Source organism: Clinocottus analis, unplaced genomic scaffold (genome assembly GCF_023055335.1).
Source record: "Clinocottus analis isolate CAN_PGR_092001 unplaced genomic scaffold, fCliAna1.0.p SCAF_6, whole genome shotgun sequence".
Classification (NCBI taxonomy): domain Eukaryota; kingdom Metazoa; phylum Chordata; class Actinopteri; order Perciformes; family Cottidae; genus Clinocottus; species Clinocottus analis.
Window position 1 is genome coordinate 22,182,118 of NW_027176218.1, and position 15,698 is coordinate 22,197,815.

General features: G+C 45.4%; 1 protein-coding gene across 1 annotated transcript in view; it reads left to right on the forward strand.

The window, feature by feature from the left end:
* bcar1 (BCAR1 scaffold protein, Cas family member) overlaps positions 1-15,698 on the forward strand; it is a 65,281-nt gene that overhangs the window by 666 nt on the left and 48,917 nt on the right. The gene's annotated exons all lie outside the window — the stretch shown is intronic.

The window sequence follows — 15,698 nt, forward strand, 5'->3', positions numbered from 1 at the left end:
GTGTGTCCTTCAGTGTCTCTTACGTTGTGTCCACGCGGCAGAGCGAGACCTGACAGCTCTTTACACACACACACACACACACACACACACACACACACACACACACACACACACACACACACACACACACACACACACACTCGTCAAGCTGCACTTCACTTATTAAAATGATAACTTTAATACGTGCTATTGGCTAACGCTAGCTACTGTCATGACGTGTAAAAGGTGTTGTCGGGTCGTGAGTGAGAGGAATTTGCTGGAAGGACCGTGTGACCGACACGGGGACGTGCACGGCGTGCACGCTGCAGTGTCGCTCCGCTAATTGGAGCACAGTTTAGTGCGCGCGCTCCGGTCTGAGGCCACACCGGGGCCGGCGCGTGCACGCTATTCTCGACAGGCCCTGGCCCGTCCAGGCGTCCACGCAGCCGATGCTGCCGCGCGCGCGCGCGTGATGTGGGGTTATATGATGTTGCTGCTGCAAACATTCTTGGGTGGAAGTGCGTGTGTTGTGTTGTGTTGTGCTGTGTTGTTCTTTATCGCATTCCTGAGGATCTGTCTCACCAGACTCTGCCTGGAGGGTCCAATGGAGATCAGTGTGCGCGCGCGTGTTGTGTGTGTGCTTGGTTATAGACTTAACATGGAAAAGCGCTTCCATGTATTGTATTACTCCCTTTATGCGGAATGCAGGGCATTTCCATCGTTAGTTACATCCGAGAACTGATGATTTTCACCATCCTTGTGTAAGATATTATTAATAACAATAGTAACTAGAATTTGCATTTCCTGCTGAAAATGCATTGGAATGCTAAAAGCTGAAAAATTTGAGAAAATTGCTGAATAAAGCTTAAAATAGCATAATATAGCTGAAAAAAGCTGAACAGAGCAAACAAAAAAAGCTTAAAATAGCATGAAAAAGCTGAATATAGCTGAAAATAGCGTAATATAGCTTAACATACCTTAAATAGCTTAAAATAGCAGAATAACTAACGCTAGCTGTAGCTTCAGAGGGGACCTGTCCTGCTCAGTGCACTGCACCTATAACTGCAGTGAGTGAAACTCATGCATTTAAATCATTTGCTTCTCAAAATGAACTTATGATCACTTACTTAATGATCATATCTGTAAATTGTCCCACCATTTTTCGGCGAACCACTACAGGTCCATGTTTGGGGAAAACATACACTGACCAGAAACAGTTTGAATTGCGCCATGAACATGATGTTTGTCAATAAAAAGGATAGTTATGCATTTCAAGAAAAATAAATTTTGTTGAATTATAAGACCAAGAAAATACGTATTTACAAAGTCGACACACACAAACTCTATACTATAACACGGTAAGTGATGTCTCTCTCTGAAGCTGCGACGCCTTTGTGTTTCTTACCAGGATGTAATCGTACCAGCATCTCACTCCTTGTTTTGCTCACCGGCTGGCTGATAACATTTTTTTTTTAAAAAGAACCGCTGGATGAAAAACACCAGATAAAGCAGTCGTTCCTAAACTGTGGGACGCGACCCTCTAGTGGGGCGCGGAGGTATTACAGAAAAAAAAGTTTTTTTTTTTTCAAGAATCCTTTATTAATCCCGAGTGGGGGATTATTCTCTGCATGTCACCATCCTTAGTAATGAAGGAGCTTTGTGCTGCTGTGAAGCTCTGGGGCTTCAGTGCCTTGCTCAAGGACACTTCAACATGAAACTATGGAGAGAAAACAGGGATCCAACGGCTTTTTGCCAAATATGAGTTATTTTTTGCACATACACATAATATAACTTTATTTGCATTGTTTTAACAAAGTGATTCCACATGTTATTAGTTTTTGTCAGATGGAGCAATCTGGTTTGACATTTTCTTTCATTTATTAATGGAGGAGTCTCAAAAAGTTGAACCATTTTGTTCCCATGTTGTTGGGGCCCGAACATTTTCCTTCCTCCAAAGTGGTGACAGAAAAAGTTTGAGAACCACCGGGGTAAAGTAACATTACATTTGTTCGCGGCTATATCTAAGTTAGCTAGCGGTGCCAAGCTAACTTTTCTTATACATCTGTGACTTGACTATCTGTGAGAAGAGAGCATCAGGCTCCTCTGCGCGGCTGTCATCTTCAGTAGCGTACAGCTAGCTGCAGTGAGGGGGGGTGCAGAGGGTTCTTCTTCCCAGCGGCAGGATGTGTTCTGATTTGCTAAACTTGGCATTCAGACATTGGACCTGCTGCCTCCTGCTATTTCACGGGACACACTGGAGAGGCAGATCTGTGTGTGTGTGTGTGTGTGTGTGTCTCTCAAGTGTGTGTGTGTTCCCGCCACACAGGATTTGGGGGTGTGGGGAAGGTAGGATTGTGGAACACGAAGGCAGAAACTGTGATGATGAAAGCCATGCGCTCAATTGCATATTGATCTAGTGTGTGTGTGTGTGTATATTTCCCCTAAAAATACACAAATGCAAAGAGACAGACCGACAGCTCCCGTCTCCTCTGACGGAGTGAGACAGGCGGCAGCAGGTGGAGGACGTTAAGTAGGTCTGCATTCTTCTCCAGAGTTTGTCTGCTGCAGTTCCAAAGAACATAATGTTCCAACTGGGTGCTTCTGTCAACGCTGTTATTTCTTGTGAACTCCCAGTAGTTTCAGGACAAGAACATCAGCCTCCTGTTCAGGCCAGCGGGTAGCAACGGTTCAGTGTAGCTCCCGAGGCGACGTCCACAAGCATGCATGTTGTGGAGTTGCCATAGACTGTGGAAGAAGTGGACGTAGTTATCGGGTCGTCACCTGTTTTGTGGGCTGATGTTAGGAAGCCTCCAGTTCGTCGCCATCTTGAATTACAGTCGTTGCCATCTAGTTTTAATCGCAACCAATAAACAGAAGTTAGCATATTTGGTCATATCTGACATAGAGACGGCGTATACGACTCTGGTAGCGGCAACGAGCTGTCTATCACAGTAAACAATAAATAGACTTCTATACAACCAGAGGAGTCGCCCCCTGGTGGTCAGGAGAGAGAATGCAGCTTCAACACATGAAGCATAGACTTCTATACAACCAGAGGAGTCGCCCCCTGGTGGTCAGGAGAGAGAATGCAGCTTTAACACATGAAGCATAGACTTCTATACAACCAGAGGAGTCGCCCCCTGGTGGTCAGGAGAGAGAATGCAGCTTTAACACATGAAGTATAGACTTCTATACAACCAGAGGAGTCGCCCCCTGGTGGTCAGGAGAGAGAATGCAGCTTTAACACATGAAGCATAGACTTCTATACAACCAGAGGAGTCGCCCCCTGGTGGTCAGGAGAGAGAATGCAGCTTTAACACATGAAGCATAGACTTCTATACAACCAGAGGAGTCGCCCCCTGGTGGTCAGGAGAGAGAATGCAGCTTTAACACATGAAGCATAGACTTCTATACAACCAGAGGAGTCGCCCCCTGGTGGTCAGGAGAGAGAATGCAGCTCTAACACATGAAGCAAAGACTTCTTCACATGATCACGTTCTAACACAACACCGTGGTGATAGTGTCGCCTCAAGTGTTAACCCACCTGAGTGATGGTGGAGTCACTGCTGTGTGTGTGTGTGTGTGTGTGTGTGTGTGTGTGTGTGTGTGTGTGTGTGTGTGTGTGTGTGTGTGTGTGTGTGTGTGTGTGTGTGTCCTCGTGCTCTTGTCAACTCTCTCCATCTCTGTTATTGACACGGTGACATCACGACACCTTTGGTACCAGCCGGTTAAATCCTAGTTGCCACAGCAACCGTTCCCATGATTCCTCTCACCTGGTCACATCACACACGCACGCACAGACACACACACACAACAGCGCTTTCCATGACGCACATGCCAGGTGTGTGTGATGTTCACCTGAGAGCCGCTTGGATGTTTGAATTTTAGGCTGAGATGTTTGCTCTGTTTGAATGGAGCGATAGCTACCAGACTGTAGCCGGACACACACACACACACACACACACACACACACACACACACACATACACACACACACATACACACACACACATACACACACGCACACACACACTCAGACACATACACATACACACACACACGCACACACACTTGCTCATACGTCTACAGTAGCAGGAGGACTTTCGAGTGTGTTATTCTTCACACACACACACAAACGCAGACACACACAGACACACACAATAGTGTGCACACACACACACTTTCACACATACACACACACACACACACTCTCACACACACTCATGTACGCACACACACATACACACTCTCACACATAGACACACACACGCACACATACGCACACACACTTGCTCATACGTCTACTGTAGCAGGAGGACTTTCTAGTGTGTTATTCTTCACACACACACACACACACACTCACACATATACACGCACACACACACACACACACACACACTCACACACACACTCTCTCACACACTCCTGCTCGTACGTCTCCAGAGAGCCGGGTGGTCAGATATGTTCACAGACTTCATGAGCTCAGAGAGAGCACGTTGCACATAATCACGCTCATTAATTAACGGGTTGCCATGGACACCATTGACCTTTTGGAGGACTTGACCTCTGAGGCCCACGACTGTCGTACCCTCCCTCTTCATTTTACATTAAATTCAAAGGTATTTACTGGAGATGTCCGAAAAGGGTGAAAAATACTTGTCACAATTTTCCTTGAAGGAAACGATCCTTTTCTCACACGACAGACTGAAGTCAGAGAGGGAGGGGCTGCGGGGGGGGGGGGGGGGGTATAACGACTTAAAAATATATCAAAGTGTTTATTTACCTTCAATGTAAACCCAATTTCTCATTGTTGTTTTATTATGCTGAGTCAGCTCAGGGGGGCGGGTCAAACACACGGGACGACAGCTGTCAGTCACAAAACACTTGCTCACTGAGTTTCATGCACTGCATGAATCTCACACACAATCTGAATATTTCATTGTTATTATAATATTAGTACATGGTATGTGCTGATGCTGTTTGAACCTAGTGCTAAGCGGTGTGTGTGTGTGTGTGTGTGAGATGACAGCGAGCAGACGGGGTGGAGGTTAAGCGCTCGTCGTGCATGTTTCTGCTGTTCGCCTCCGCCCATTGTGTGTGTACTCTCTCAATAATGCAGATGTGCATGCGGGCATATACATAGATACATACGTGTGTGTTCATCCGCCTATCCTGGTTATTTAAATGCCACCACCACCCTGCAGCGGGATGGGTGGGGTTTCCTGAGGCAACGCGCAGGGGCCGCCTGGCCATCGTGCACGTGTGTGTCGGCAATTTAAGTTGAGCTTTTTGCTCCAATATTTATCATTGCTGCTCTTAAGATAGAAGCCCTTCCTCCCATCCTAATACACACACACACACACACACACACACACACACACACACACACAGGCACACACACACACACCTTGCATCTCAATTTCGTGCAGCTCCTCACGTCAGTAGAGAGTTGCCAGGGGCAACAGGAGGGTCCGCTCAGCGCGTCACTCACATATAGGCTCTCAGTGTGTGTAGTGTGTGTGATGTGTGTAGTTGAATGTATGTGGTGACACAAGGACAGGTGGGAATCCTGAAGCTTGTGTGAGAGTTACTGGAGGACATCCCTTCTGCTCAGTGTTCTGCTCAGCGGACAAAAGACAACAAAAAAAAACATGGCGTCAGCGCCTTAATCCAAGATGGCGGCGGTGAAATCGGCAAACTGGTGGCTTCAAAACGGCAAACCACAAACCAACGGGCTTCAGGATGACGCAAACAGAGGGGGAGAATGATGGACGCCATGTTGTCATTGTCTTCGCTCACACACTTAACATCAATTGCATTATTTACAGGCTGATATTTATACAAGAGTAGGCCATATATTGTTATTTCTTTTGCACAAATAGTTTATTTTTTGCAGCATTTATTGCTATTGGGACAATTCTGATATTGCCTCTGGTTTTACAATCTCTATCTCTGTCAGTACCAATAACACCCAGCGACGGGTTCGGATGTTCCAGCGCGTGTTGGCAGAAGTGAAGGAAATAATGGTGGAAACCTGGGCGATAGGACCCGGGCTGTGACGCGTCTGTGTCTGACCGCTCTGCGTCTGAAGGAGCGAGCTCACCCGGCGCCGCTAAAGGTCATGCTGCTCATTCACATTGCCTCCACGCCGCGCGAGCTTTGAACAGCACGGAAACATCCACCGCAAGCGTGATGTACAACATTCAACAAGCCTCTTCCTTCCTTTCCCCCACCGATCCCCCGAGTCAACGGATTCTTGGCAACGACGGCGAGGCGGCTCTGAACGCCACGCGATTGGCCGACGCCATCAAAGCTTCTTATTTTGACAGCTGTCACCGGCAGATTGCATCAGCTGGAAATAATTATCATAAATACCAGGAGTTGGCAAGCTACAAAATGAAATACTTGTTGTGTGTGTGAGAGTGTGTGTGAGTGTGTGTGTGTGTGTGTGTGTGTGTGTGAGTATGTGTGTGAGTGTATGAGTGTGTGAGGGAGATTGTGTGTGTGAGAGAGTGTGAGTGAGAGTGTGTGTGTTTGCGTGTGAGAGTGCGTGAGTGTGTGTGTGTGTGTGTGTGTGTGAGAGAGAGAGTATAAAAGTGTGTGAGTGTGTGTGTGTGTGTGTCTGTGTGTGTGTGTGAGTATGAGTGTGCGAGTATGTGAGAGAGTGTGACTGAGAGGGTGTGTGTGTGTGTGTGTGACAGATATTATCACCATTAGTGATAGATAGATAGATAGATAGAGAGAGAGAGAGAGAGAGAGAGAGAGAGAGAGAGAGAGAGAGAGAGAGCGGTAGAGACAGCGGTAGAGAGAGATAGATAGATAGATAGATAGATAGATAGATAGATAGATAGATAGATAGATAGATAGATAGATAGATAGATAATTACTTTATTGATCCCCTAAGGGAAATTCAGGATCCAAGTAGCTCAAGACATCACACAAACATAATATCTACACACACTCACTACACACACTATTAAAAAGGATTGTCAAAAAAATTAAAACACACATTATTTGAAGTTGAGTGAAAAAAAGGCTGCGGTAGAGGAGGTGGTAATAATAGTACGAGTGGTGATGATATCCTCACGATCCCTGACACGATACTATCTCACTGCGATTTATTTCCTTTCTTCAACTGTTCAAATGATGAAGTTTGTCAACATCTGTTTTATCTAATTAGATATTCTTTTCACTCATTCATCTTCAGTTATTTTTGATAAATTCAGCTAAAAGACTCAACGCTTTACTCCATCTTTATTCTGTACAACTTCCTGTCAACCTCAAGGGGTTGTTAATGGTAAAGCTTTCATTTGTAATTTAAATATCAATTGTTTCTATACTAAAAGCACAACGCTCGATACAATATTGCCACGCAAAATATCGCGATACAATGACGTATCGTTTCCCACCTCAACAGCAACATGTCAACAAATTTGATAAGTTTCATTTTGATGTTTTTGCCGCACACCTTATTCGACAGTGTCTGACATTTAAAGTAATATTCACGAACGAGACCCGCTCTGGTGCAACAGCTGGAATATGAGCTCATGAAGGCAACAGTTGGGGCAGCTCCTCCACTGGTTTAGTGCCTGAATGTGTAAAAACATTGGATATTATTCTACTGAGCAGCTGTGCTGCCGGGTGGATGCGCTCTCCAAACCCCTGTAGTTGTGTGTGTGTGCGGGGGAGGAGCGGGACAGCCGAGCCAGAGTGTGTTTGAACAGAGATCTAGAGGTGCAGGTGCGGGGCTGTCGGCGCTATCGGCCCATTTCACACACCGTTGCATCTGTGTAAACTGTCTGTCTGTCAGAGCAGCGTCGGGTTCAGAGTGCCAGCTGACTGCTGCAGTTAGCCGAGCGAGCCTCCGTGCTCGGCTGCAGTTAGCACGGCAGGAGTGCTCGCTGTGTCACCCGAGGGCGTGCGTATAGACGCCGGTGTGTTTGTGTCCACGCGAGGATGATATGGGACTTTTCTCCCCCCAAAACAACCGAGACACTTCTTCAACACATTCCCACTGACATCTTGGGGGTGTAAGATACAGGAGTTTAGTAGTCACACCAGTCAAATTCCATGAAATCTAATGGTGCGTTCACACCAAAACAGTTGCAAATATTCGCAACGCTTTTCCGCCTGATTTTACTTGCTGGACTTTATGAGGTTGATTCGCTTTTTCGCAACCATTTGCAGCGGAAAAGGGGCGTGGCTACATTACCCTAAGTTACCAGCACATAGCATCATTAGATAACCTAAACTGACCCAGTCATGTTCCTGTCGCTACCAGCGCATAGCCTCACTAGCTAACCTAAACTGGCCCGGTCATGTGCCTGTATTTAACAGCACATAGTCTCACTAGCTAACCTAAACTGGCCCGATCATGTTCCTGTAGCTACCAGCACATAGCCTCACTAGCTAACCTAAACTGGCCTGGTCATGTACCTGTATTTAACAGCACATAGTCTCACTAGCTAACCTAAACTGGGCGGGTCATATTCCTGTAGCTAGTAGCTAGCGCTGTGTGTTTATCGGTGACAAAATGGCGTACAGCATGAATTTTTCACGTACCGTCATACCGGTGCACGAACTCAACATCAGCTGGTACGCTGCACCAGTGAGAATATTTTAGCTGAGTGTGCAGCAAAGCTACTTAGCTGTCAGGGTTCTTAAATTTAGTCATGGTGCAAAATTACACAGCCAAACCGCATGCTGGGAAATGCAAATTTCCGGGCGGCAAACAGCTGTTTGTGTGTCCCAGAATGCATTTCGGCACAATTAAACGGGGAACAATGGCGGAGGAGAAATCAAAACTGAAAGTTGAGTCACAAAATGTAATTTTAAGATGTTTTCTGGCGAGAAGTTAGTTGTTTAAGTTTAAAATCTGTGGTCGGTTTGTCAAGAATTAGTCGACTTAAAGAGTTACCGACTGTTTGAGGTCCTGCTCGCGGGAGCGATGAGCCGAGCAGCGGCACGTCACCGCCCTCTGCTGCCGGCTGAGAGAGACCTGAACACGGCAGGAGTTTTTAAACGATTCGCTGGCTCCGAGTTCTCCGTTATGAGGCTTTAACGAGCGATATTTATTAGTTTATTATTTATTCACTGTAAAGTTACGTCAGTTTGACGGATGGAAAGGTTAAGATTTATACCTTAAGATTTTAATTTAACTTTTCAGCCACGGGCCTTAATATGTTGTTTGTGTGCACGCTATAACCAGCATGCAATTCGACTTTGTAATTTTATAAATGTACAACTATTAGTGTTACAAACGGTTTGTGTCACAAAGTGTTGTGGTGTGGTGTTTAACCCTGTTAAAGAGTGTTAGTTGTGGGTTATAAATTGTTCTCATAAAGTTAAATACACAACTAAAGTTTGAACCATGACTGGAGTTAGAACTCTGACACATAAACATCCCGCTGCCCTTTCATCCAGCTGAGCGATGTCAATGATGTGACCATCACCCACAACAGTCTATCATGGCTAGGTGACCATACAGTCGTGAGTGAGTGAAAATACCGCGATGTACCGTATAGCCGTCAGAATACTACAAAATACCAATATATGAATTCTGGGCCATGCCACCCAGCCCTACTATCAGCACATAGCATCAGTACCATTTTCCACTGTTGACCATGCCAATTTGTAAAAGCTATCGATCATGAAAAAGTGAATACTCACAATGCATTTTTGCACCATTCACGTCTGTGCATTGACCTAACATGTAATATGTAATATTTTGCAACTAATTCTTTGAGGTGCTTTGCCAAGTTGGAAGTTTGTCTTTTAATGCCACCGTTTGCATACTGCATGTTTTTTTTTTTGCGAATGTTTTATCATTGATTGTATTTTCTTTGATTATAACAAAAAAATATCTGAGAGCTTTACGTTAGTGTTTGGAAGTTAATTCCCTCCTATATATATTTTTGATATTGCTGTGAAAATATGAACACATCATGATAACGTTAGAATCTACCTTTGCCCGATGCGTACATAGAGCTTGAACGCACCATAATGTCAGTACATGTGACCTCCATTATCAATAGCTGTCCCTTGCTAAGCGATAGTTATGCAAACATGCATCCAAAAAAACATCTTTTGTCCTGAATGCATCCCGGGGAAAGATCCCCATCCGTCCACATAAAGACATTGTTGTTATGTTTTAAGAGTGTTGGCGCTCCACAGGGCTCACTGCTGGGCCCCTGCTCTCATCCATGGATGCTCAGTGGCCCCTGCTATGCTAACCACATTTTAAAAGTAAAATCTCCCATTCACGGCATATCTAAGTCAGAATGATTTTTTTTTTAAAAACATATTTTTTTAGATGTGCAGTTATGTTAAAAAATGTCTTTCTCAGTATTGGCTGTCCAACCCCTTCTCCATTGGGCTCATGTGTACGAGGGACTGAGCCCTTCACACAGCAGAAGAAACCTTGTTTGTACTGTATAATAAACATATGGGGGTTGTGATGTTGTGTCCTTATCCGCGCCGCCATTAGCCATAAATGCTTCAGTATTGATTAGCCAGTAGGCTACTACAGCGCTTTATTGATTGATGTACATGCGAGCTATATCTACAGCTCAGTAATCAAATGCACTGAACCGAAGAACGCTCTACAATTCTCTGAAAGATGCAGTCCCCCGCAGGAGACACCATCTTCCATCAGTCTCCTTCAGTGCAGCCGGTCGGTGTGTGTGTGTGTGTGTGTGTGTGTGTGTGTGTGTGTGTGTGTGTTATTAGCGTAATATGGATCGTGTTGCCCTTCGCGGGACGGCTATCCATCTGATTATTTCTCTCATTGCCACACAGTACACACACACACTACAGCAGTTTAGTAGTGAACGGTTGCATAGCCTATGCGTCTGTAAGCTAGTTTCCTTTCATTGAAACGCAACAATTATTTATAAAAATATAAGGAAATGTAAATTAATCACATGAAGAAAAAAAAAAATTCCCCGCTGCATGAAAGCCTTCAATGCAGCCGCTAGTGCAGGTTGAGCTTGTTGTTGAAAGGGAACATTTTGGGCCACATTGGGCCACAAGATTGATATCGGCTACATTTCTGTGTCCACTGCTGCAATGTCTTTAGCCTAGCTTAGCACAAAGTCTAGAAGCAGGGGGATCAGAGCAGTGAACTGGCATTGATCAACAACACTGTCTAAACCCTGCCGGCAAATAATGATCGCTTTGTGCAATGAGGCAGTTTATAACATTGAGTGTTCCATTAAACCAGCTTTAGTGTGTGTGTGTGTGTGTGTGTGTGTGTGTGAGAGAGAGAGAGCCTCGCTGATATTCATTTAAAGGGTTTTCTCGTGGATTAACATTTTGAATAGCGTCTCCTCTGATTGTTAAAGGGAATCTATAATTTCCTTATGTAAATTGGGAAATGATGTAATTATTTATGAAAGCAAATTCAGCACGCCTTAAATGTAAATGTAAAACTACTCGTTCTAAATGCTCAGTGTGGATTGCAAACATGTTAATGAATCTTTTCATTAATGAGGAACATTAAACAAAAAACAATAAAAAGATATGTGTTGCTTTTCTGTCCTCATCACCTGAAGCCTCTTGAGATAAGTATCATGAGGGCATAAGGGCCAGGTGATGATGACAACACCAACAGGTGACCTTCTGCCTGCCCTTCACCTCTTCATCGCCCTCTTCCTCCTTCTCTCCATCTGCCTTAATAACAGCTGACCACTTCATCTGGATGGTGTACCATGTGTATACTACTCATTATATGTACCATGTGTATACTACTCATTATATGTACCATGTGTATACTACTCATATGAATAGTTTCTGTCTTCTTCATGTAATGAGCTGTAACTCTGTTATTGATCATTCTGGTCACATGACATCTGTTGCTTCTGTCCATCCTGGAGAGGATCCTCCTCTGTTGCTCTATGAAGCTTCTTCCTGTTTCCCTGTGAAAGGGTTTTATTGTCTTTATTTGGGGAGTTGTTCCTGATCCGATGTGAGATTGTAAAGCCCTCCGAGGCAAATCTTGTATTTGTGATTTTGGGCTACACAAAATAAAGTGAATTGAAATTCTCACTGACGTGTGGACGCCATGACCATCCTATAGGATGAAGTGAAGCTATCTCTAATCGATCTTTAACAATTTTCAACAATTATTCAAGTTAATCTGTAAAATAAATTGACGGACGAATCAATTGTGAAAATAACATTTTTTTTTCATGAATCTCATCTGGAAGTGCAGAGCCCCGTCTCCACCCTCCCTGCCTCATTTTCTCATTTATCCTCCCTCCTCCCGGTCGTACACGCCTCATCCCAGTGTGTCTGTGCTTGACCCCTGGCCTCTGCCATGATTGGGTCTACGTCCGGTCTGATTGGATGATTTACCCACCGTGGAGAGGCAGGAAGGGAGGGAGGGAAGGAAAGGAAGGATTGGAAGGCGGCAATGAGAGGGGGATAATGAAATGGTAAATTGGTGGAGGAGAAAGGGGAAGACGGAGGGAGATTAATGAGGTGAAGAGGCAGATATTACTGTGCTGGGACTGAAAGATGGAGGGCTTGGTGCCGTTCCCCCCTCCCATGCTTCCTCACTCACGTTCACTACTTCCCTTTCCTCGCTCCCTCGGCATCCTCATCTTTACGCTCAATCAGCTCTTCCTTCTTCTCCGTACCTCACACATCGATCAGCAACACGCTTCAAGTCAAATGATGCTCCGGCAGCGGCAGGAATGTTCTGTAGCGTGCAAACCGGTTTGTGAGTAAGGGGGAGGGGGCCGGTCGTGATTTTTAGCGCTTTTATTGTTGCGGTCTGAGTGGAGTCAATATCCGCCTCAAGAGAAACAACGCCCAAGTGCAAGACGCCGCAGGGTTGTAGATCCTCTGGGATACGACCCACACCCTCACATTTCAAATGTTACACAATGGGAAACACTTTGGGTTTCCACACATTGGCAGGAAATATTATATATTACAAAAGAAGAAGAAATGTCTTGATTCTCTGATTCTAGATTGCTTGAAAATAAATGTAATGAACTATTTCTGTCATTGACTAATACATTTGACTTAAAACATTTGACTGCATACTAAATTTTGAGATGCTTTAGTCTTCAGAAGTCCTTAATAGTCTACGTTTGACCTTTTCCCCATGGTCTGGTGTCAAATGATTACACAAAAAAAGGCAATAAATCGTTATATCAAGTTGCAATACCTAAAAGTCTCGCCGCAGAGTGAACCAAGTGGTATCTCAGCATGTGCTCCACCTCTTGTCTTCCTCGGTGTGGCATGGGAAGGCAGACATGTTATCTGGTGGTCTCGTTCCATGCAGATGGTTTTGCATGTGTGAATATGCAATGCATGGAGGCGTGAGGGGTTAAAGACTCCGGATAATCCAGAGATCCTTAATGGGTCCGGCGTTCCCACTTCTGCAGCGAAGGAACAATCGGAGCTTTGCAGGCAGGATTAGGAACGGGGATTTCACTTCATTACAGACCGGAGCTTGTTCTAAAGCAGTGACAAATAGTGACGGGAAAACTGTGAGAAAATACTTTAACGGAGGTGCTCACGTGCAAAATGGAGTATTATCCTCAGGTGTTTGGTCATTACTATTCAACATAATCCCAGTGTTATGTGAGAGCGACAGCACACTGAGCAGACATGGAGAGCTGGTGGTAACAGCAGAGGTTACCATCGCGGGTTCTGCTTTGGTCCTTGAACATGTCTTGTTGTCTTTGTCTATTAACCAAAACATAAATTAATAAATGTCTTGATGGATGAAGTTTAATGCATATTGCACTCTTTTCTCCTTGAGATACAGAGGTTTTCTGGCAGAGTGGAAGACCCACTCTGAAGGAGGAAAAGTGCAAAATAAACAAACACCCATTAAAAGCAATTAAAAGGGCCGAAGGCAAGGAGTGTGCACTTTGAAATTCCTCTTTGTAAAGCACCGTTTCCAGCCGACGGAAAGCACTTTGTGGAGCTTTTTTACATTTTTTTATATGAAAGCCTTATTTTGTTCTGCATAATGAGGTTTATGGGTGAGGAAGAGGAGGAGGAGGGGCTGTTTTTAAAGCCAGCGGGGTCACGTCTCATGAGTTGGTGAAGGAGCACTTCATTTGTGCTGCGTTGTTGCAGAGGAAGAGTGAGTCGCTGAGACAAGAGCTCCGGCCTGTTGGGGCTCGTACAATGAGAAGAAGGCTCCCTGCTCGCCTCGCACACTCTTTTTCGCAGCCCCGCCCACATGCAACGTAGCCCCGCCCACATGCAACTTGAAGCCCGCGTGGGAATGAAGGTCACTTTTTCCTATTTCCTTTCAAACCTTCAACATAAACTCACCGTCCAGATTTAACGATGGTCCATCATTGGCAGATCCCTTTGTGGATGGATTACAATAGCTGCTCCACAAGGCTCTTTTTCTCACTGTCACAAAACCATGTTCCTGTCCAGGATCTCCACTACTTGAACCGTTTTTTGGGTCCAGTGCGTTGCTCAAGGGCACCTCTCCAGCTGCCAGTCTACACTTGACTTGTGAGTGATAACAATGGCCCCGTTCCCTTGTTTAACTTTAACAGTTCTCGCTAGTTTAAGCAACTTCTGGTGCTCGCGCTGCCAGCTCACGTGTGTTTAACCCACGTAACAAACCACAACTAACCCCAACCAGGTGGTTGTGTTACCTCAGCGCTGCAGGGGTGTCGCTCCTCATTCAGACGCACAACGGACGTTTCAGAGGGACGGCTGCATGAGGACACTGCTGCATTCAGAGCCTCGGACAGCTTCTGTGCAGCTGGCAAACACAACCTGCTCCTGTGGGACCAACTCGCTGTGTGCGTGTGTGTGTGTGTGTGTGTGTGTGTGTGTGTGTGTGTGTGTCCCTGCTGTCTGTGCTGCACAGACAGAAGCAGCTCACTGACAAGTTTTGTCTTTTTAGCTGCAGGCACGCAGTCATGCTGCTTACTCTGTTACTATAGTCTGTCTGTCTGTCTGTCTGTCTGTCTGTCTGTCTGTCTGTCTGTCTGTCTGTCTGTCCTGTCACTTCATTACAAGAAGACCTGCAGGCGTCAGTAATGGATAATTGAAAGGATATTCAGCATATATTGTTGTCTTGAATAGAAGTCTATGAGAACATGGCTCTCCTCCTCTCTGGATGTGTTTCCTCAGTGAACATTGTAAACATGAGTTTGGTGAAGTTGCATGATTGGTCAGGAGTTCATTAGTCCAGAGGCGTAGCGGCTCTTGTCAGCTCTAGCGATGACGTCATCGTACAGAGCGTGTGCATGATGTGTAATGAGAGGAGTGTGACATCAGACCCCTCCCCCTCACATCCATCTTCATCTCTCTGCCCATCTCTCCTCACCTCCCTGTAAACGCTGCCTTCACTTCCTTCCTCTCATTTCCCCTCCCTCACTCCCCAGCATCCTTCTCTCTCTCTCTCTCTCTCTCTCTCTCTCTCTCTTGCTTTCGTCTCTCTCTCGCCCACCATATCCCCCGTCATCCATCCAGTCCTCCACATCCATTCTGCTGCAGCACTCTTTATCCTACACATATTCCACATCTATCCCTCCCCCTCCCACCCTGTCTCAATTCCATCACACACACACACACACACACACACACACACACACACACACTGCTCAGTAGTGTGGAATGGCCTTTGTGAGGAGTAAATTGCTTGCCCTCTCAGTTCACAACCAATTCACAGGATGGCAGCTGGGCAGATTAAACTCCCAGCTCCCATAACGTGTGTGTGTGTGTGTGTG